The sequence below is a fragment of the Jatropha curcas genome, chromosome 1 (assembly GCF_041381405.1).
Source record: "Jatropha curcas cultivar XTBG-Jc1 chromosome 1, XTBG_Jcur_1.0, whole genome shotgun sequence".
In the NCBI taxonomy this organism is placed as follows: Eukaryota; Viridiplantae; Streptophyta; class Magnoliopsida; order Malpighiales; family Euphorbiaceae; genus Jatropha; species Jatropha curcas.
Window position 1 is genome coordinate 4968911 of NC_143151.1, and position 22455 is coordinate 4991365.

Here is a 22455-nt window from a genome sequence, read left to right on the forward strand (position 1 = left end):
CGACCGACGAAAATCGGTCGCAATATTGCGACCAATTGCAATGATTGGGAGAGTGAATATCTGCCGACCGATTTGTGACCAAACGGCTACAGAATTTGCTATGGATTTGCGACCGATAACAAATCCGTCGCTAACTATAGCGCTAATAATTCCCACCGAATTTAATTTTCTGTCTGCGAAGGATTAGTGACTGATTTGCGACTGATTGTTTGCGACCGATGAGTTTTGTCTCAAATCGGTCGCAATTTGCTCCATGTTAAAATGACATCGCAGAATTAAAAATTGCGATCGATTTTGTGAATAATTTGCGACCAACGCGTTAGGGCTTTATAACTTGCGCGAGCAACCTCCTTCTTCTTTCTTCTCCTTCTTTCTTCTTTTTTCCCAGCCATTTGCAGCGTCATTCCCAGCCATTTGCCGCCTCCTTCTCTGCTCTATTGCAGCACCGGTCACCGAAGAAGCTCTTCTCCTCTTCGTTCATGGTCGTCAGGTCAGGTACGAGTTGCTCTTTTTTTTTTTGGTTCTCGTTTTTTTTTTTTTTTTTTTTGTGGATTTGTTTTTTTGGTTGTTCTTGTAGTTGCATGACAAAAAATTAGTTGTTATTTAGTTGTTTTAGTAGTGATTTAGTTGATATTTTGCTGTAGTTGCATTGTGTGTGTTACTAAAATAAATGACAAAAGGAAAAAAGAAAATCTGATATTGTAATGATAATTTTGGAATTTTTTATATTTTAGGCAAAATCTGATATGTAATTTAATCAATGTTTAATCAGTCTAATTTTATTAATTAGAGCATTCAATCAAATAATTTTATAAATAAAGTATTTAATAGATGCAATTTTAAAGTTTAAAGTGTTCAATTGATTGAGATAAAAATAAAGAAAGCCATAACACCTTTTTGTAAAATTTAAATATATTTAAATAATAAAAAGAAACATAATAAATTCTCATGTTATTTGTTATTTATTTCTAAACACTTGCCAAATTCTTAGTAAAATTAAAGTTGAAGAACATCATTTTGTAACGTTAGTAAAAGTAAAGTGAAAAACAAAAAATCACATCTTATTAATTAATGTTAAAAAAAGAATTAAAAAATTCAAGTAAAACAAATGACAAATAAACATAATTGTGTAACTAAAACAAACCATAATATAAAATAAGTACATAAATAAATAAATCAATATATGAGCATATATACACCCTTGACAATATATGTGCATATAACTAAAACAAACCATAAATTAATATTTATTCGTTTTTTTGTAATTATGAAATAATGCATTTTATTTGTTATTATTGTTGTTATTATTCTTATTTTTTTTTTGTTATGAAATGAATGATGCGTTTGTGTTGGAGGCCTAATAGTGGCCATTTTGCCTTTAGAGAATGTTGGTATGATATAGAAGTGTGTTTTGATTTGAGATTTGATTGTGTTATGCCGAAGTGCTACCGAATTTTTTTTAAAAAACTGAATATGAGGAATCGTACACTTACTGATATTATAGTAAGCATATATATATATATTACCTTAGTTAGAAATAATGAACTTAGTGAGTTTACACATATACAGTTACCCTTATTATAGATATAACCTTAGTAAGTTAGAAATGTAAATGGAACATTAAATTTGACATGTTTTAAGGATGGTTTAGGACTAATGCAATTATATATAATTTGCCCTTTATAAACAGAGTGTTAATTAGGTAAAAAAATGCAGACTAATCAAGATTGGATGTACTGGAGTTATGAGGTCAATGGGATATTAAGACAAGAAATCTTGCAAGGATTGGAGGCGTTTATATAGCTTGCAGTTAGTAATCCCAGTTGTATGGATGGTAATAAGTTGAGGTGTCCATGTAATCACAAAAAGTGTCAAAATAGAGCCTTTTTAGATATCGATACAATTAAACTTCATTTATGCAAAAATGAGTTCGTGGAAAATTATTATGAATGGATACATCATGGTGAACCTCGAGTTGCTAGTGGGTCAGGCCGCTCTATTCCGATAAGTTTAGTAGGTCAGCCTTATCAATTTCAGTATGGTAATCAATGCAATGATATGGTAATCGATGCGGGTAGAGTAGAATTTCATTGGGATTATATGGAGGAATCGCCAAACTACATAGCACAACAATTGTTTGACATGCTAAGTGCAGCTAACAGTGAACTGTGGCCTAGATGCAAGAATCATTCAGTTCTATCTGTTATGGCACGATTACTGCACATGAAAGTGGAGCATCATTTTTCAGAAAGATGTTACGATGATTTTGTGCAGTTAGCAAAAGAAATGTTGCCTAAAGGCCATTCGATGGTTGATAATTTTTACTGGACAAAAAAATTAGTTCGAGGATTAGGACTACCCGTGGAAAAGATTTATTGTTGTTGTAATAATTGTATGATATACTAGGGTCTTGACTCCGAATTAAGAGAATGCAAGTTTTGTAATCTTCCAAGATATCAACGGCGGGGTCAAAGGACTGGTAGAGTACAAAGAGAGAAAGCTTTCAAGAAGGTGTATTATTTCCCTCTTGTTCCTCGCCTTCAAAGGTTATATGCTTCTAAGGCGACAGCTGAACACATGAGATGGCATGCTTTGCATGAATATGAAGATGGTATAATGACTCATTCGTCAGACTCTGAAGCCAGGAAACACTTTGATAACAATCATCTTGTATTTGCTGCTGATATGAAAAACGTGAGATTGGGGCTTTGTACTGATGGGTTTCAGCCGTTTGGCGAATCAGGACAACAATATTCATCATAGCTTGTCATTGTCACACCATATAATCTACCACCCTCAATGTGTATGAAAGATGAATACATGTTTTTGTGTGTTATTGTACTTGGTCCTAATAATTCGAAACACAAAATTGATGTGTTTCTGCAACCTTTAATTGTCGAACTTAATTATTTATGGGAATATGGGGTTGAAACGTTCGATATTTCAGCCAATCAGAATTTCATAATGCGAGCTGCTTTGCTTTGGACCATTAGTGATATTCCAGGATTTGGAATGCTATCTGGATGGAGTACGGCAGGCAAATTAGCTTATCCTCATTGCATGGAAAACACTAATGCATTTACACTAAAAAAATGGAGGTAAACAACGTTGGTTTGATTGTTACCGCAAATTCTTACCAGAATCTCACCCTTGGAGGAGAAATCGACAATGCTTTAGAAAGAACATGACTATTGTTGATCCCCCTCCGCCTATGAAGTCTGGAGTTGAAATATTACAAGAAATGAAGATCCGGGGCTTATGAAAGTTACAGAGTTAGGTGTAGAAGAGGTAAATGGAAGAATTGGCAGGAATAGCAGGTGGAAAAAGCGAAGCATCTTCTGGGATTTGCCATACTGGAGTTCACTTCTTATCCGTCATAACCTTGATGTGATGCATATAGAAAAAAATGTGTTTGAAAATCTGTTCAACACTGTCATGAACATTGAGGGGAAACTAAGGATAATGCAAAAGCGAGAGCAGACATGAAGGAAATTTATCATCGAGAGAACTCGAGCAATCTGTACTTACTGGTAAGTTTCTAAAGGCATGTTATTCTTTAGATAAACCCCAAAGGTAATTATTATGCGAATGGGCCCGTTCATTAAGGTATCCAGATGGATACTGTTCAAATATGGGTAGATGTGTGGACATGAGGAAATACAGATTGTTTGGCATGAAAAGCCATGACTGTCATGTTTTCATGAAAAGATTGATTCCTATGGCATTCCGGGAATTATTGCCAAGGAAAATTTAGGAAGCAATGATAGAATTGAGTCTATTTTTCAAGGAATTGACGATGACTGTTATCCGAAGCGATGATATGAACCAATTAGCGTGAGAAATCCCAGTAGTGATATGCAAATTGGAGCGAATTTTTCCACCCGGCTTCTTTGATTCTTTGGAGCATCTGCCGGTTCATTTGCCCTATGAATGTCGTATAGCAGGACTGGTACAATATAGATGGATGTATCCATTTGGGAGGTGAATCACTCACATCCCATTCTAATCATTACATATTTTATTTCAACTCATATTTACATATTAGGTTTGTACAATTACAGACACCTGCAGAAAATTAAAAAGAATGTGCGCAATAAGGCTAAGGTCGAGGGATCAATTTGTAATGCATATTTGGTGCAAGAAGCTTCCACCTTCTGTTCACACTACTTTGAACCACATGTTTACACCAAGCATCGAAGAGTGCCACGTAATGACGACAGAGGAGATCGAATAGAATTTAAGTTAGAAGGAAATCATACAATTTTCACCTATCCTAGGCGTACGATTGGTAAATAAATAAAAAAAAAGACGATTGACTGATGCATAGATACGAGCGGCTCAAACCTATATTTTGTTGAATTGCGAAGAGATTACACCATTTGTACAGTAAGTATAAATCTTGTAGAGAGTCTAAACCTGGTCTGGGCCTTAGTTAAATCATATTTATGATAATTTTGTTCGTTCATAAACAGGAAATATATTAAGCTTTTGTGGCTTCAAAATCCCAATTTGACTGATACTGCAGTAGATGCAAAACTGGACTCTGAATTTGCAAAATGGTTCAAATGTTATGTAATAACTTTCTAGTTACACAACATATATGTGTACATTCTTAGATCTCACTCGTGTCATTACTATTTCCTATAGGCTCGAAGCTCGGGAAGCGATATTGATAACAAATTCACGACGGATATAGCAAAGGGACCTCCACCGGTTGCTAATGCCTACTCTGGCTACTTTGTAAAGGTTACAAGTTTCACACCGAGAGTTATGGGAGAAGCAGAAAGACAATGAATAGTGGTGTTTGCATAAAGGTATCAAACTACAGTGACGTGTCAAATGATTTTTATGGCAAATTGGTTGAGGTTTTGGAGTTAGAATATCCAGGCCTACCAATCAAGTGCACAATCTTATTCAAACGTGAATGGTTTGATCATATGCCAAACGTTGGCATGAAGGTTCATCCTAAGTATAATCTTGTGGATATTAATCAAAGAAGAAGATATACAAAGTATGAACCTTTTGTGTTGGCAATGCAAGTTGCACAGGTGTACTATGTCCCATATCCATCATTATCATTGCGATTGGATGGCATTGTGTAAAATCAAGTCTAGATCAGTTGTTCATGCAGTTGAAACCAAACAATCTGCTTCACTCGCAGTATCGGAGCCATTTCAAGAAGTTGGGGTTGATACGCAACCGATGAAAGTTGTTGAAGATTTAACGAATAGATTGGATGATGATGAAGACACTTAATACTTCGAACAATTTTAATGTTATAAATTGATAGATGTATATATAACACTAAAAAATTAAGAATTTTAATGTTATTCACTTTCTTTATACATATTTACCACATGTTCTACAATTCATATAATTGTATACATACATATGTAGGTTCTGTTATCTGTAGTACAGATGGCTAGAGGCAGGGCGTTTGATTCAGACGCATCCGGTAGTGGTTCGCGTGGAGGTCGTGGCCAAGGATGCAGTACACGTGGACGAAGAGGGACTATCCCTCCTCCTTCTTCTTCAAGTACGTTGGGGCTTCATCCTCTGCTCAGCCTCCCGTGCCGCCATCAATTCCTTCTTTTCCTTTCTCTTCTACCCCACTTCCTAGACCAGTAGAGTCTTCAGCAGCTTCACAGTCACCTACTGCACCAAGTAATCATAAATGTCATTACTGTCATTTCAGTTATATATTAATTATTTATCTGTATTTATAGCATTTGTCACTTCTTTTGCAGCTTCATCAAAGCCATGTAACAGGCTCAGTTTGGTAGCGGGACAGTAAGTACTTATTTAATTTTGCCTCTGTACTTGGTTTTGTTCAGATTTTGATGCTTTCATCTACTTATATTTCACTTGTGTTTTTTTTCTCAGCATATGTCCATCCTCTCGAGCATTAAGGCAAATTATGAGGATAATCAAGTTAAACCTCGATAAAGATGGATACAGATGGGATGCCGTACTATAAGAGGCGAGAGACTTTTATTGGAAAAAGTTTCAGGTATGATTTGGTTTAAGTTATATCTTCATTCAATGTTTACAATTAATCAAGCTACCTCTCTTTATTGAAATTTTATTTTTCATTTTTGCAGAAGCATTTCGTATGGAAAGAGGCAATTATGGAAATGCTAAAAGTGGCCTGAGAGAAATTATGCTCTCTACGATATGCTGACTTCACCTATAGGATGCGAAAAAGCAGTAAGAAGCAGCAGGATCCTGCATTGGGAGACTGGCAGTGATAGAGCAGGCAAAAGGCTTGGGAGGATCCTGCATTCAAGAGAAAGCGTGAGATATTTGCACAAAACAAGCGCAATGAGACTGGCAGTGATAGAGCAGGACCTTCTCGACACACAGACATATCAATATCTACTATAAAGACATCTCGATTATTAGTGAGTCAACTAGTCACAGTTACAAAACTGATGTTTAATGAAATGACACTATATTAATATATCATGCATAAAAATTCATTACAGGCTAAAAAATATGGTCGTGAGCCCACACCGATTGAGGTGTTTACTTACAGTCACACGAAAAGCCACGATGGAAATACGTTTGTCGACAGACGTGCGGTGGGCATCAATGTAAGTAATAATGAAGAATATCTACATTTACCTTCTAGTTGTTGCTTTCGTCTACAAGTTCAATATAATAAAGCTTGCAACTACATTAATTAATTAATTTATTATTTTCAGGAGAACTATAGTACAGCTTGCGAGCGTCTTATTTCTTCTCAGGCTGAATCTGAAGCTGAGTCAAGAATTGATGAGTTGGCACTTTGTCTATTTTTATAGTAATAGAGTTAGCACTTTATCTATTTTTATAATATTGAGTAAGATACTAGTAGCGTCTTGTTTAGTGTTTTGACAACGCTATTTTTATAGTATCGAGTAAGAAAGCATTTGAATTAACATTTAGATATTAATAGCATTTTATAAAAAGTTAACTCATATAATAATTAGTTTTTATCGTTTTATGAAAAACTATTAAAACAGTTAATTAAACAGTTACCAAAACAGTTAATTTTCACCCAACATATCCTAAATAGTCATTTACCGATTGTAATTTTTGCAAGAACTCGTTCATGTAAAGATGGGTAGTAGATATATACACACCAATCTGCACGTGCAACATGCAAACTGGGTACAATTATGAATTAGGGCTAATTGGATGTGTTTGGAATTTAATGGCCCACAAAAATAATAAATCTTTGTTTAATAATTAATTGAATTTAAGCTCTTCCCTGTTGTGTTGTCTTCATTCGTCTCACGTGCGTAACTATGCTTGCTTTATTCAATAAAATGGGACCATCAAGACCTTTGAAATTGTGAGATGCCAACAAAAATGTAGACATGACTGCACTTACTATGCCCTTTTTAGGAATGTGATGTGACCACTTGCTCTTCTCTCAAATATTTATTTATTATCTATTTGAATTTCCATCAATTACCTAATTTTTGAAATTTCTAATTTTTTTTTCAACGCAAGTTGACTATGCTCGTTTTATATTATTTTTTATATTTTTTTACTTTTTTTATCTATATATTGTTTAAAGCATAAATTTTTATTTAAATTAAAATAAATATAAGTGATTAATTTATAGTATATTTTGTTACTTTTTATATAATTAATTTTATTTTTATATAATGAAGTTGTCTTAAAATAAAGTTCAACTCAATCCCCAGATTTAATCTTTCAATCCCTAATTTATAGATACATATTCTTAAAATACTAATTTGAAAAAGGAAATCAAGTTATCATTTAATTTCAAAACCCTTGCCCTCAACCTCAAATCAATATTTATATATAACTATAACAAAAAGTAATAATAAATTATTTTTTTATTACTAGGTAAAAGAAAATAAATGAGAAGATGATCTGAATTAATAATGGTAATTACTTTGACTATAGTGACTTGACTATAGTGACAATATTACTTACACAGTGCATTAGAAAAGGAATATATGCACATCATACAAATTCTTGAACCCTAAAAAATGACCCAAAACAAAATATACAGTTCTATTTTTTTTTTTTTTTTTTTTGAGTTTCCTAAACATTATTTTCTTTCAAATCAAACAGATTTATGATATAAGAAAAAAAATATCAAGAAAATTAAAAATGCTTAATCATCAAGAGGCCATCTATTTATTGCAAGAGAGATATAAATTTTTTATTAAATTAAAATGTTAGTAGTTACAAATTATTTAGTAACGAAAAAAATAAAAATTAAAAAATTATTATTAAGAATAAAACTCTTTGAGAACTTATGTAATAAGAAACATTTCAATATATATAGATGTATAAATATCAATATATATATATATATATATATATTATGAATATGTTTATATATTATTAGAATCAGAAAGCAACGCATAACAAATAATAGATGATGGGATAAGACCTCATTCCTTCAAACCAGACATAGAAACAGTTGCCAGCAGATTGATTCGCTGATTTCTTCACAAAAACAATGAATATTGTAGCTAGTTCTAGAAGTAGATGCCTACAGTCTTCTATTAAAATACCAAATTAAGAATAATCAAGTGAGCGACTATTAAGCGCTTGAACCACTAGCAAGCAATCACTTTCCACACCACCTCCCTACCTGAAAATATTATATATAAATATTTTAAAATTAAAATTCTCAATTATTTGTCATCCTGCACGTATGCTCATTTTATTTAAAAATAAATTTTAAAAAGTAAAAATTTAAAAATTTTGAAAGGTTTAATTATGTATATTTGATTTGAAAAATTATTTTGTAAACAATACTAATCAAACCATACAAACATAAAGAAAAAAATATTAATAAAAATAATATACTTTCTTATTTTTTTATCTCTCTCCTAAATAAAATATTATAAATAGTCTATTTGTAAATTTACTTTTAAAAAAATATATCCAATCAAATCATACAAATATAAAGAAAAAAGGATATTAATAAAAAGAATATAATTTTTTCTTTTTTATCTCTTTTCTAAATAAAATATTTTAAATTATAATCAAATATTTAAAACATAAAACATAAAAAATTTTAAATGTCTCATTATTATATATATTTATTAAAAAATAAATTTTAAAAAAATAAAGTGGAAAAATTCAATATTGTTTCTTCTAATTTTAGTTTTATTATTTAAAAGAATATAAATAATTCTTTTGTTGTTAAAGATTAGCAAACTTTCTATTAATTATGATATTAAGTTTATGTCTGGTTTAATTGAATATTTGTAATACTTGATTTTATTATTAATGAATTATATTTCTCAAAAAATTTAAAAAAGATAAAAGTTGAAAATTTTAAAATGATTAATTATCTATTTATATTTATTTAAAAAATAAATTTTATGAATATATCTAATCAACTAATAAAAATGTAATTTTTTAATTTGCTATAATTAAATTTATTTTAGAATATTTTAAATTTTATTAAAAGCGCGGTCGGAAATCCTACTATCCTCTATCCCCACACTTATTGAGTATAAATTTAATATTAAAAACCTTTTTCCAAAATTATAAAATAATACTTCTAAATGTTCACTAATTCAAGGAAAGACTTGGATACTATTAAATAAATCCTCTAAATAGTGATGAATTCATGTTTTAAATCCTACTATACAAATATAATGCACTGCTTTGTTAGATGATACCATGGTTTAGTGATAAATATAAGATAATCAAAACCGATAACAAGTAACAAATTGAAAAGATGTGTCTTTATTTAAAGAAGATAAAATTCCATGAACAATGCTACAAAGAACACAAGCTGCTTGTGAGCTGTTTGAGACTCGACTAGATAAAAACTTGCTCTATAAACTTATCTAGTTGAGCTCAGATTGATCTATGAGTTTGTTTAATAACCGAGCATACCCATGAATTTGAAGCCAAAAATTCATGAGCTGGTTGGTATAGTAATTAAACACAAGCAACTGTTGGCCTATATTCGTACATGTAGAAAATAAAAGCATATGAAAACCAAAAACCAGATACAACCATAGACGAAATGGCCACATTTTCAGGGGAAACAAATGTCTTTATCGCTTGTGAGAATTGGGGACCAGTGACAGGCTAGCGCTGCAACAAATTCATATCTCAAAAAATCCCATTTGTGGACCAAGATCAAAAACTACTATACAACTTGTACACTTTGACTTCCTTGGGTTGGTTTGGTTGGTGGGATGGATAAGAGAAGAATATTATATATAATTATTATATATTGCATGAGTTTTTTCTTATACATTGAACTTTTTTGATAAAATGAAGACTATCATAGCATAACTTTATCAAATTCACATTCTACAGTTGAGTTATTGGTTTGATTTGGGAATCAACATTCGATTCACTTAATTTGAAATCAAAAAGAGTATGTGCCATGCATGCCATCAATTCATTTTGAATTGAAACCAAATCAAATTTGGTGAATCAAAACTGGTTTGGAACTGCACGTTTTGAAAAAATGGAACCAGCGCTGAATTAACGATTCAGCTTGGTTTGGTTTGATCTGTTTCAATTAAGTATATATAAGAACTTTTTTTAATTAATTTGGGACTTTGGTCCAATATAAGCAAAATTTAATTTGATTTGTATTTTTAATGGTTTGGTTTGATTTTCATTTTTTTCAAAATACCTTTTTAAATTTAATTTGATTATTACTTCAAGACGAATCAAACCCACCAATCAACAGCCCTACCCGGTACGTAGTATAATTAAGAAAAGGGTAAGTGTCACGAGATCGGGCAGCCAATTGAAGTGGAGTGTCATATGTAAAAGACCACATGGCAGTGTGTAATTCGTGGCGACATCAAATCCCACGTGGTTAGGGGGCTTTCCATCACGTGGCCTTGTGGTTGTCTCTTTTATGCTCATTGGACAGAGAGAGATTAGATAATATTAGCTAAGGTTCTCTTCTCTTCTCCTTTTATTTTATTTTCTTTTCTTTTAAACACTGTGGACATTATAATGGTGCTTGTCAAATCCTTATCCTTCCATAATCTCCCCGTATAATGTCTTCCTCTTGGTCCCATCTTTTCCTTTCTCTCTTCAATTTTCCTTCTTTTCCTTTTCCTTTTCCTTTTCTTTTTTCCTATAAATCCTCCTTCCCACCATATGAAACTTAACAAGAAATTAACAGAGAGAAACTTCAACGGCTTCGAATCTCTAATGCCAATATGTTGCCTTCTTCTGCATTTGCACCTGCACCTTACTAGTTTTCTTTCTTTTGTTCTCTTTATAAACTTTCAAGAAAATCATGATTTCAAGAAAATCAAGATTTTCTCTTATAAAGCAGAATAAGAGATGGGAAGAAGAAAGAGGTGTAGGTGTGAGTGCAGGAGAATGCCATTTTGGATCATACGTATACATTCTGAGTGCAGAAGAATGCCATTTTGGATCATACCTATACATTTATATATAAATATATAAATATATATTATTGTTGCTGATGGGTTTTCTTTGAAGCAAAGAATCTATGAATCTGCAAAATATATATGCAGATCTCTCCACCACACTAAAGCGAGCTAGGGTTTCCTCAGAGGTAACTAATCTTTCCTTTCTATGTGTAATTAGAATATATATGTATCTTTAGATAGTGATCTGGTGGAAGAATCTGAGGCTAACTTTTGAAGGGGAAATAAATATTAGAATTATATATATATAGCTTGGGAGCATTTTAGTGCAAGTAAATGCTTTATTCTGAAACTTCTTGTCAATAGGTAAGATAAGGGAATTATGTGTAGTACTGGAATGAAGAAAGGACATGAACAATTGCAATTTGTTTTTTTATTAAGCTCATGGATTGAAAACCCTAGCTAGGTAAACGAATTGCTAATTATGAATTTTCCCCTCTTTTCTTTTTATTGGAAAAAAATAAATGCACAACTAAAGATTGGAGGCAAATTTCAATGAATCTGAACAGGAATATCCATGACAGATATTTTTTAAAATTTGTATGATGTCATGAAAATTTATCTTCACTTATCTAATATATCCAGAAAATAACAGAGATCAAAAGCAAAATGTAGATTTTATATATAGTACTTAACAACTCTTTTTATTATAATTAATAAATGGGAATTGCTAATTGTATATGAGAAATCATTTTAGTATAAAAGATTTAATAAATGCTATGGAAAAACCAAGGTAATATTCATCTGTAATAATAGTAATTAAACTTAAATTATATTACACCAGAAATCTTATATATAACAGAATTAGATATACAAATAATTGCTCTTAGTAACAGTACTTAACACTTAATTGTCAAAGATGGCAGGCAGTACTGGTGATTTTGGAGCTGATATCTAAAACCTACAATGCTTATTAAGTTGAAGCACTCATAATACCTATTATATTGAATATTATTTTATTTCTGTATTCCACTATAGGAATAAAAGTTACTTAATATTTTTTTTTTTTAAATTTTGTAATATTTATGTAATACCAAAATCAGTATGACTTAATGTAATTTATTCACTATAAAAGATAAAATAGCAAACAACTTGACTTTTATAATTTTGTTAATTTTATGATTATGAAATAATTACATAATAATTATTTAATTGGATTGAATTAGTATACCTTTTGAAGTTTCTAATTTATAAAATATTTTTTTTTTATTTTTTATTTTATTAGTACTTAAATTAATTTTCATTCCAAAAAATAATTAAAATTGAGTATATAAATGTAACTAAAGATGAGAAAATAAAATTCTAATTTTTTTTAAAAGGATAAAAAGATTTTTATTATTTTACATTACTCCAAAACAAAATTAGTTCAAAGATAGAAATTCTTTTTTCCAATGTAATCATTGAAAAGTTATAAGATAACCCTTATGGATATTCTAATTTTATAGTACATCTTTTTACTTTTGATGTTAAATTTTTATTTTTGAGAACATTGCATATAAATAAAAACTTACAAAAAATTAAAGTATTAAATATAACACGGGACCGCAGGCTATAAAATAGAAAGGATGAGCTAGCTATGTTACTTTTTCTAGGGATCTTTGGCTCACAGTATAGAAAGCAAAAGGATTTAATGTCTTCTTGAACTTAAAAGTCAGTACTCGGCACAGTATTTATTAAAATTGTGTTTGACAACATCTTTTTAAGTAATTTTTTAAAACGTTAAATGCTATTTTTTTTAAGTAGTTTGGCATCTCTTAATATTTTCTTAATTCTTTATTTCTTTTGATTTGATTTTCTTTAATTTAGACATTAATGGAGTTAAAATTAATATATTTTATGTCAACAATAATAAGTTTTCAGTTTTTTTTAAATAATTAATAATATCATTAATTATTCTTTAAAGTAACAAAATATTTTTGTTCCTTTTGATAATTAATGAAATTAATAATATTATTAATATTTTCAATTTATTTTATTCATTGAAACTATTTTCTAAAATTAATTATAATGTTAAGAGGAGTACCTAGAGCTCATCAGCTTTGCTTGATATATTACTAATTGTTGCAAATATTGTTCATTTAGCCAATACTTGTTCTTTCAATGATTAGGAGGAAACAAATTCTTTTGAGATCTCAATTTTATATCACACACAATTTGACACATATATTAGAGTTAAAAAAACTCAATAAGGAAAATTTTTCCCTTTAGTTTCCATATTTAATATGAATTACTGAACTAGTCATGTACTTGTTGGATCCGCCAGATTGTTTTTTTTTTTTATAGTAAACTTTTTAATTTTATTAATTAAAATTATCAGGAAAAAACTTAACAAATCTATGCAAAAAGCCAATAGATTTTTCGAAAACACCCAATCTTAGCAGAAAAATGTTAAGTTAAAAAATTATGTACCGAAATACATCAACAAAAAATTTAGGGTTTTAGGGGTTATTTTACAATTTTATATTTTTTTAAAATTTGAATGGATTAATTTTTTTTAGAATACTATTGTGATTTATATTGGTGTGGAATTAATTTAAATAATTTAATTAAATGATAAAAAGTGAAAATATATATTCCTTTTGAAATTCTCAAGTAATAAGCTCAAAACTTTATTACCACAGTAAACTATTGTAATTCACCTGATATAATTATTATCTTTTATTACCACAGTAAACTTTATTACCAATATATGGTGAGAGACATTTTACTATTATATAAACTAATATTTAGTATTTTTTTTTTATTACAAATTAAAATTTAAGAATTCTAAAGTGTTAGGTGATATGCCACAGGTGAAATTAACCCAATTAGGTAAGTTGAAGTTGTATATAATCTTAAATAATAAAACCTTTGGAGACATTTTTTTGAGAATGACATTTGGAGACATACATTGATTAGGTGTTAAAACAGTAGAAATAAATCTCTTCGGAAAATCGTTTGTGTGTTTCTAATTTCTAGTCACGCGACATTAAAAGAGAGAAATAAATATAGATTTACAATCTTTAAAGCAAAACTTCAACACTTGAATCTTCTTACTTCCATAGGACGTGATGATGGTGTTAAGCCTTCTTTGATCTTCAATCTTTTATATCTTCAAAACACTATAAATTAATTAATACCATTCGCATCGGGACTAGATTACAAGATTGGGAGCTCTAAGGCTCAATTAAAGAAATCAAATTGCAATACTAGAATTAATTTGAAAAAATAATTACAAACCATTCATACAAAACTAATCAAATGCCCGTGGAATTTAAATTTCATTTTTTCAAGAACTTATATAACTTTATTTTTTTAACATTTATGTATTGTTTTTATCAAAGAATTAAGAATATATATAGTTGAATTGAATGCAATGGATTTATCATTTAGACAATAAATTTATTATTTAATTTATTAATTGTTAAAAAAAATCAAGAGTTTTTTTATTAATACAATATACTTATTAATCAGTTGTTATGAAGTATTAATTGTTGAAAAGAAATTGAAGAGTTCTATAATTTAATTTTTTTCAAATTAGATAATCAAATAAAAAGTAACGAAAAATTTAAAAAATAATAAAAAGCCATATAAGCAATTACATTTCTTTAACAATATCGTTCGGCATGATCAAATATGATTCAGCTTTTATAGGTTTATATAAATAGATATAGATATCCTAAGTCCATGACCAACCATCATGTTAATATCATCCTTAAAATATACATAAAAAGAAATTTTGTATACCATGAAACGCTTCATTACCTCAAATATCACATATTTGATTCATTAATATATGAAATAACATTTCATATTTTTAATGTCCACAAAATAAAGGTTATATATATATATATATATATGATATGTGCATAATTTGTTATTTTTATTCTCAATATTGTTGGTATTTCTAAATTATTTTTAAGTTTAACTTAGTTGGTTAGACAATTTTTATCAATTAGACATGATCTTAATTAATTTTGGAATAATATCATTAAATTAAGAAATTTTCAGCATTTTTATTATCTTGACCTTTGTTCGGTTTTTCAAGAATCTATGAAGTTATAGTCCTCCAAACTGGAATCTGTTTCATTCATAAGAAAGATAAAACAAAACTCTACAAATGTCTAAGAAGGATCAAAATCCAGTTCAGCCTCAATATTGATCAAAAGTGGTTCTGAATCCAGGAGAACTGTTTAGAATGAGCACACACAGCAGGTTTCAGTACTTAATTCATATATGGAGTTTTACATGTCCAAATAAACTCAGCCCAGGCCCATTTGAACCTTAACAGCCAGCTCTACAATTGTTATGAAGGCCACTAAGTGAAATGACGTCGTTTTGAGTGTTAAAAACAATAGACATGTTGATCGTTTTGTTGTAACGTATGTTGAAGACCTACCTCGGTGTTTTTACCGTATCTTTAGCTGTAAGTATCCGTTTTGGAAATGATAGCTCGTTGGAAAGTTGAGAAAGAGATCTTCAAGTTTGTTGGAGAATCAGAGAGAGATTCAAAAAGAGAAGGGCTAAAAAAAGGGAGAGAAAAATCAGAACGAGAAGATTTTAAATTGATTGCTTTCAAAATCCCTAATTAATTGGGGATTTTCAGTTGTCTTTGAGGCTATAAAATGAGTGATTTTGGAAGAAGCAAGATATTAAGGTTTTTACTTAGTTCATCATATATTTTGAGTATCTTTCTTTATTCTTTTGTTTTAGTGATTGTAAGCCATGAGTATGAGTGACTAATTTCTTAGTTCAATTCAAGGGATTCAACATCCATTTGTATATTTGTAAGACATGTTCTTACTTTAAATTGATTCTCTTTGAATATCTGTTGTTTCTTGCATTTAAGGTGTTAGTTCTATTGAATGATTTGCTAAAAAGGCCTATTAGTCAATTATTTGGTATGATTAAGTGCTATTTCATCTTCATAATCCGTAATTGTTATGTAAGATTGCATGTTAATAGCAATTATGTTTTACTGATTATGTTCCAAGTTTTCAGTAATAATGTAAAGAAACAATAGGGTTGAATTGAACAATTTATGCTTTTTAAATTGTTATGCAAGTTTTACTACTTCATGTTCTTAATGTTTTTATTAGATTGAAAAGGACTGCTTAATTCCGGTTCATTTAATAATTAGAGTTAATGAGGGTGTTGGGCTCAAATTAATGATAATAGGGAAGTCAAGGAATTTATCATGCTTGTTGGTAAGTTTCAGTTAAGTATTCAAGAAATAATTAATTCATAATTTGTCTGTGATTATTTATGCATTGGATTACAAACCACCTTGAATTGAATGTTTGTTAGATTGAATTCAAATTTAAGTTTATTAGTTACTTTTCTTTTGATTACGTTGATTGAATTTCCACAAACCAACCCCCTTTTTTGTCTTACAAAATAATGCAAAAAATTAAGATTTTAATCTTTAGGGTTCGACTTGAATTCATCGCTTCTGCAGTTAAATTCAGCAATTAATTTTTGGTGGAATCGACAAACATCAATATACTTTTCTTGGGTAGTTCTAATATCACTTGAGCACATGAGATATTTACTAAATACTCCCTCTGTCTCAAAAAGATAGCCTACTTTCTATTTTCATATAGATTAAGAAATATGATTAAAAGATAATTTTATTCATATAACTTTTATATTATGCTCATCTTAAATAACACATGAGTATTGAAATAATAACTAATAATTATTGAGGGTTATTGAAAATAAGGTAATTTAATAAGAGTGTAGTAGACAATTAAAGATTAACTATAATGTAAAAAAGGAAAGTGGATTATATTTTGAGACAAACAAAAAAGGAAAGATGGACTATTTTTTAGGATGGAGAGAGTAAATGTTCTCAAACATAAATATATGCTCCCTCCCTCCCATTTTCTTTGCATGGTTTGACAAAATACGCATATTAAGAATTTAGTCAACAAAAGTTATTTTGCCCTTTTTTACCCTTAACTCATTAAGATATTAATAAAAGTTCTTCATTTAATGAATAATCATAAAGGTTATTAAGGGAAAAATAATTATTCATATCTAAATTTAGAAACCTTGCAAACATTTTGGGACTTCCAAAAAAGGAATAACAAGCAAACAAAACAAGAAGGAGGGAGTATTTAATTAGAATTTTCTAGTTATTGGGTCTCTTTCTCTCTCTTTTTTTTTTCTCTTTAATTTTCTAACCCTAATTTTAGTTTGGGACTGCAGCTATTTAGTAGCGATAGCCCATACCTTCTATTTTTTACTATCTCTTTCACTTCACCTTCTTTTGCTTTTAATCTTCTTTTGCGTTAATAAACTCGGATCTGTTTTTTCTATAATATATCTATCTTTTTTTTTTTTTTTTGTTATTGTTGGTTGTCTCCATATTTAGAGTTTTTTTTTGTCCCTACTTTGTGAGGCTTTATTACTAAATAAAACTATGATATTTAATTTTATTTGATTGGAGACTTTAGATCTTGATTTGTAGGTCTAGATCTTCGATCGATGGAGCCTGCTAGTGCAGCTTGTTCCTCCATTGATGCTATTGACGTATAGCGGTAGAAACTCATCTATATTTATCATATATTGCAAACTATTGAAAAAGTGATCCAGATGAGTTATTATTGTGAAGTCCAAATCAATTAACAGACTAGTTATTACTATGAAGATTTATATTTTTGGTCAAGATTAAATCCAAGAGGAAAAATTTAATATTATAATTTTTTTAGTTTTAGTTTCATTATTCAAATTATTCAGAAGGATATGAATTCTTTTATTTCGTTAAGAGATCAGTGAACTTTATTAGCTAATAGTAAAATTTTATGTCTGATCTATATGTTTATTTGTACTTCTTAATATTTTTATTAATTAATTATATTTTCAAAAAAATTAATAAATATATATTTAATTCATCTCTCTTTCTTTTCTTTTTTGTATGTTTATTGTCTTATAACACGAAAGCAATTTTGGTAAAAATGATATTGTATTTATCACTACTATTTACATGAATAAAGAAATTGCTTTTATATACAAGAGATGAGCGGGAAATTAGTTATAAGATTCCAGCTAAGTAAACACTAGCAACATTAAGATGGGGAATAGAAAGATCTTTAAGCAGAAACATAATCCATTGAATTTCGCAAGTCATAATTGCGAGTGCTCTATATTCTGCCTCAGAAGAAGACTTAGAGATTGTGCTTTGTTTCTTAGATTTCCAATTGATTAATAATGAACCAAGATAAAAACTGAATCCAGTAATGGACTTGCAAGAATCCACACAACCGGCCCAATCAGAATCATTGAAGGCCTTAAGCTAAAGAGTAGACGATGATGGGAAAGATAATCCTTTGCCAAGTGTATGTTTGATATAGCGAAGGATTCTATTTAAAGCTTGATGATGAAACACAGTTGGATTACTTAGGAATTTGTTGGGATAACTGATCCCGAGTGGGGCCGCGGAAAAATACCGGTAGTAAAAGTAAAATAAAATTACTATTACCACATATACCTCCAATAATTTTGTATTGGATATTGATAATCGAATCCACCAGAAATAATAACCACGGTAATAATTAAATAATTATCGTAAATGCCAGATGAAAAAATAAGAACACCGAGATTTACGTGATTCACCCTTCAACTGTTATGGGATACGTCCACGGGACAAAAACTCCAAATAATTCTTCCACTAAAAATAGTAGGTACAAAAGAGATTACAAAAATAGTGGCACTCTAAGTGTTTCCCAAAAACACCCCAAAAATTACAATCCTCACTATTTTCTCTCTTTCCCAATTTTAGGAACTCTTTCCTAAAATTTTCTACACTTAACAATGTAGATCTCTTCGTTTTATATTTTTGTTTTTGTACATTGTGAAGTGAAAATCCTTCTTCTATTTATAGGAGAAGGGGACGCGTCATTAATGCGTCCACCGAATGGATGCGTTAATCACGCGTCCAAACTTTCAACAATTTCCCTTTTTTTTTCTTTGTATGCAACCTCATTTGACCAACAATAAAAATACGAGATTGTTGTTTCCTTTTTTTTTCTTTTCTTCAAACTTATGTGGGTCCACAACACCACACATCTTCTTCTCTTTTTTTTTTTTAAAAACTTGTGTGGGTCCCACATGTCGAAGGGACCCCACAACAATTCTCCCCCTCCCGACTACATGGTGGGACTTTCCATCCCTGCTGCTTTGACACATAGCTCGAACTTCTCCTTCGGAACGACCTTTGTCAGTATATCCGCAGCATTTCTATCTGTATGGATTTTCCGCAACTGAAACTGTTTCTCTTCAATGGCAAGTCTAAGCCAATGATATCTTACATCAATGTGCTTCGTTCATGCATGATACATAGTATTTTTGCTCAAGTCTAACGCACTTTGACTATCACAATAAACTATATATTCTTCCTGCTGCACACCCAATTCTTGAAAGAATCGCTTTAACCAGAGCATTTTCTTTCCTGCTTTCGTTGCTGCAACGTACTCTGCTTCAGTCGTTGATAACGAAACACATTTTTGTAATCTTGACTGCCATGAAATAGCTCCCCCTGAGAATGTAAATAGGTATCCTGATGTAGATTTTCTTTCATCAAGATCACCGACCATATCTGCATCTGTGTAACCAACAAGTGTAGACTTTTCACCTCCAAATGTTAAACATAACTTTGAAGTTCCTCTCAAGTATCTGAAAATCCACTTCACTGCTTCCCAGTGTGTCTTCTGGGGATTTGACAGAAATCGACTCACAACGCCAACTACATGAGCGATATCTGGTTTCGTACACACCATTGCGTACATTAAACTTCCGACCGCTGAAGAATATGGAACATTTGACATATCTCCTTTTTCTTTCTCTGTTGATGGGTAGGATTTCCTAGTCAACTTGAAGTGAGCGGCAAGCGGAGTGCTAACTGGTTTAGCATTCTTCATATTGAACCTCTCTAAAATTCGTTCAATATATTTTTCCTGCGATAACCATAACCTGCAGGACTTTCTGTCTCGAATAATCTCCATTCTGAGAATTCGCCTTGCCGATCCCAAATCCTTCATGTCAAATGCTTTTGACAAATCACTCTTTAACTTGCTAATCATATGTGCATCTAGTCCAACGATTAGCATATCATCAACATATAAGAGAAGGATGATAAATTTACCATTAGGGAATTTCTGGACATATACACAAGGATCTGCATCTGTCCTTTTGTAGCCTTGATTCACCACGAAAGAATCAAACTTTTATACCATTGTCGCGGCGCTTGTTTCAACCCGTACAAGCTCTTCTTCAAGCGACAAACCATGTCCTCTTTTCCCTTGACCTTGAAACCTTCTGGTTGTTCCATATAGATTTCTTCTTCTAGATCCCCATGCAAGAATGCGGTCTTTACATCAAGCTGCTCTAACTCAAGATTCAAATTGGCTATAAGACCTAGCACAACTCAAATAGAACTCATTTTCACAACTGGTGAAAAAATCTCATCAAAGTCAATACCTTTCTTTTAAGTAAAGCCTTTGACGACCAATCGAGCTTTGTATCTCACTAGGTTGCCATCATCTTTCTTCAGTTTGTACACCCATTTGTTCTTGAGTGTTCTCTTCCCTTTTGGAAGTTTCACCAGCTCATATGTATTATTCTTTTTCAAAGAATTCATCTCTTCTTGCATGGCTTTTATCCAACAATCTTTATCTTTGCAAGATTGCACATCTTGGAAGCTCTCTGGCTCCCCCTCATCAGTAATCAAAATGTAATCAGAACTAGGGTACCTTGTAGATGGTTGGCGCTCTCTAGTTGACCTTCTTAACTGAGGTTCAACTCCTTCTGGTGTAATGGGGTTCTCTAGCTCCCCCTGCTCAACACCCTTTGCATCACTGTTATCATCTACAATTGTCTCTTGATCCCCTACGACTGGCTCTTCTTCTTCTTCTTCTCGTTCTGATTCTGGCATTCCTCCTCCTGTGGCATCATCTGTAGGAATGCTTCCTGGTGTAATATCAATAGCACCATCACTTGTGAATTTTTCACAAGTTATATCTGGCATGATCTCATTCTCGTAGAATACTACGTCTCGGCTCCGGACAACTTTCTTTTTCACTGGGTCCCACAACCTATAGCCAAACTCTTCGTCTCCGTAACCAACAAAAGTGCAAGGAACTGACTTGTCGTCAAGCTTTGATCTCTGCTCCTTCGGAGCATGCATAAATGCCTTGCAGCCAAATACCCTCAGGTGAGAGTATGAAATATTTCTACCTGTCCAGACCTTCTCCGGGATATCAAAATCCAATGGTGCTGAAGGTAGTCAGTTGATTAGGTGGACAGCAGTATTGGCAGCTTCTCCCCAAAATGGCTTAGGTAAGTTGGTCATTTTGAGCATGGATATGACTCTCTCAATAATGGTGCGATTCATCCGTTCAGCAACGCTGTTGTGTTGAGGCATACCAGGAACTGTCTTTTCATGCCTGATACCGTGCTGACTACAATAATCTCTAAACTCCTCAGAGATATATTCACCACCATTATCCGTGCGCAAACACTTCAATGCCACTTTAGTCTCCCTTTCCACCATCGCGTGGAATTGCTGAAAGTGCTTGAATACTTGGTCTTTTGTGCGCAACAAATATATCCATATTTTTTGCGAGAAATCATCAATGAAGATAAGAAAATACCTATTTCCTCTAAGTGATTCTACCTTCATGGGACCACATACGTCAGAGTGTACCAACTCCAACTTGTTGTCTCTCCTTCTAGAGCTTTTCAAAAATGAGACTCGATGTTGCTTCCCAAATAAACAATGATCACAAGGGTTGATTTTACCTTTGGCTAATGGTATGAGGGACTTCTTAGCCAACATATTCAACCATTTCTCACTAACGTGCGCCAGCCGCCTATGCCACAAATTTGGTGAAGCATCATCTTCAACTGTATTCAGTTGACCTGCACATATTATTGCGTGCGTCTTATACAGCGAGCAACATAATTTTCCTCTCACCATCACCAAAGATCCTTTGGTGAGTTTCCAATTACCGTCACCTGTATGATGGTGATAGTCTTCCTTGTCTAGTACACTGACAGA

At 31.2% G+C, this 22455-nt stretch overlaps 1 pseudogene; it reads left to right on the plus strand.

Annotated features, from left to right (window-relative positions):
- The first annotated feature begins 2058 nt into the window (after positions 1 to 2058).
- Positions 2059 to 6181, plus strand: LOC149498860 (uncharacterized; annotated as a pseudogene).
- Positions 6182 to 22455: the final 16274 nt, after the last annotated feature.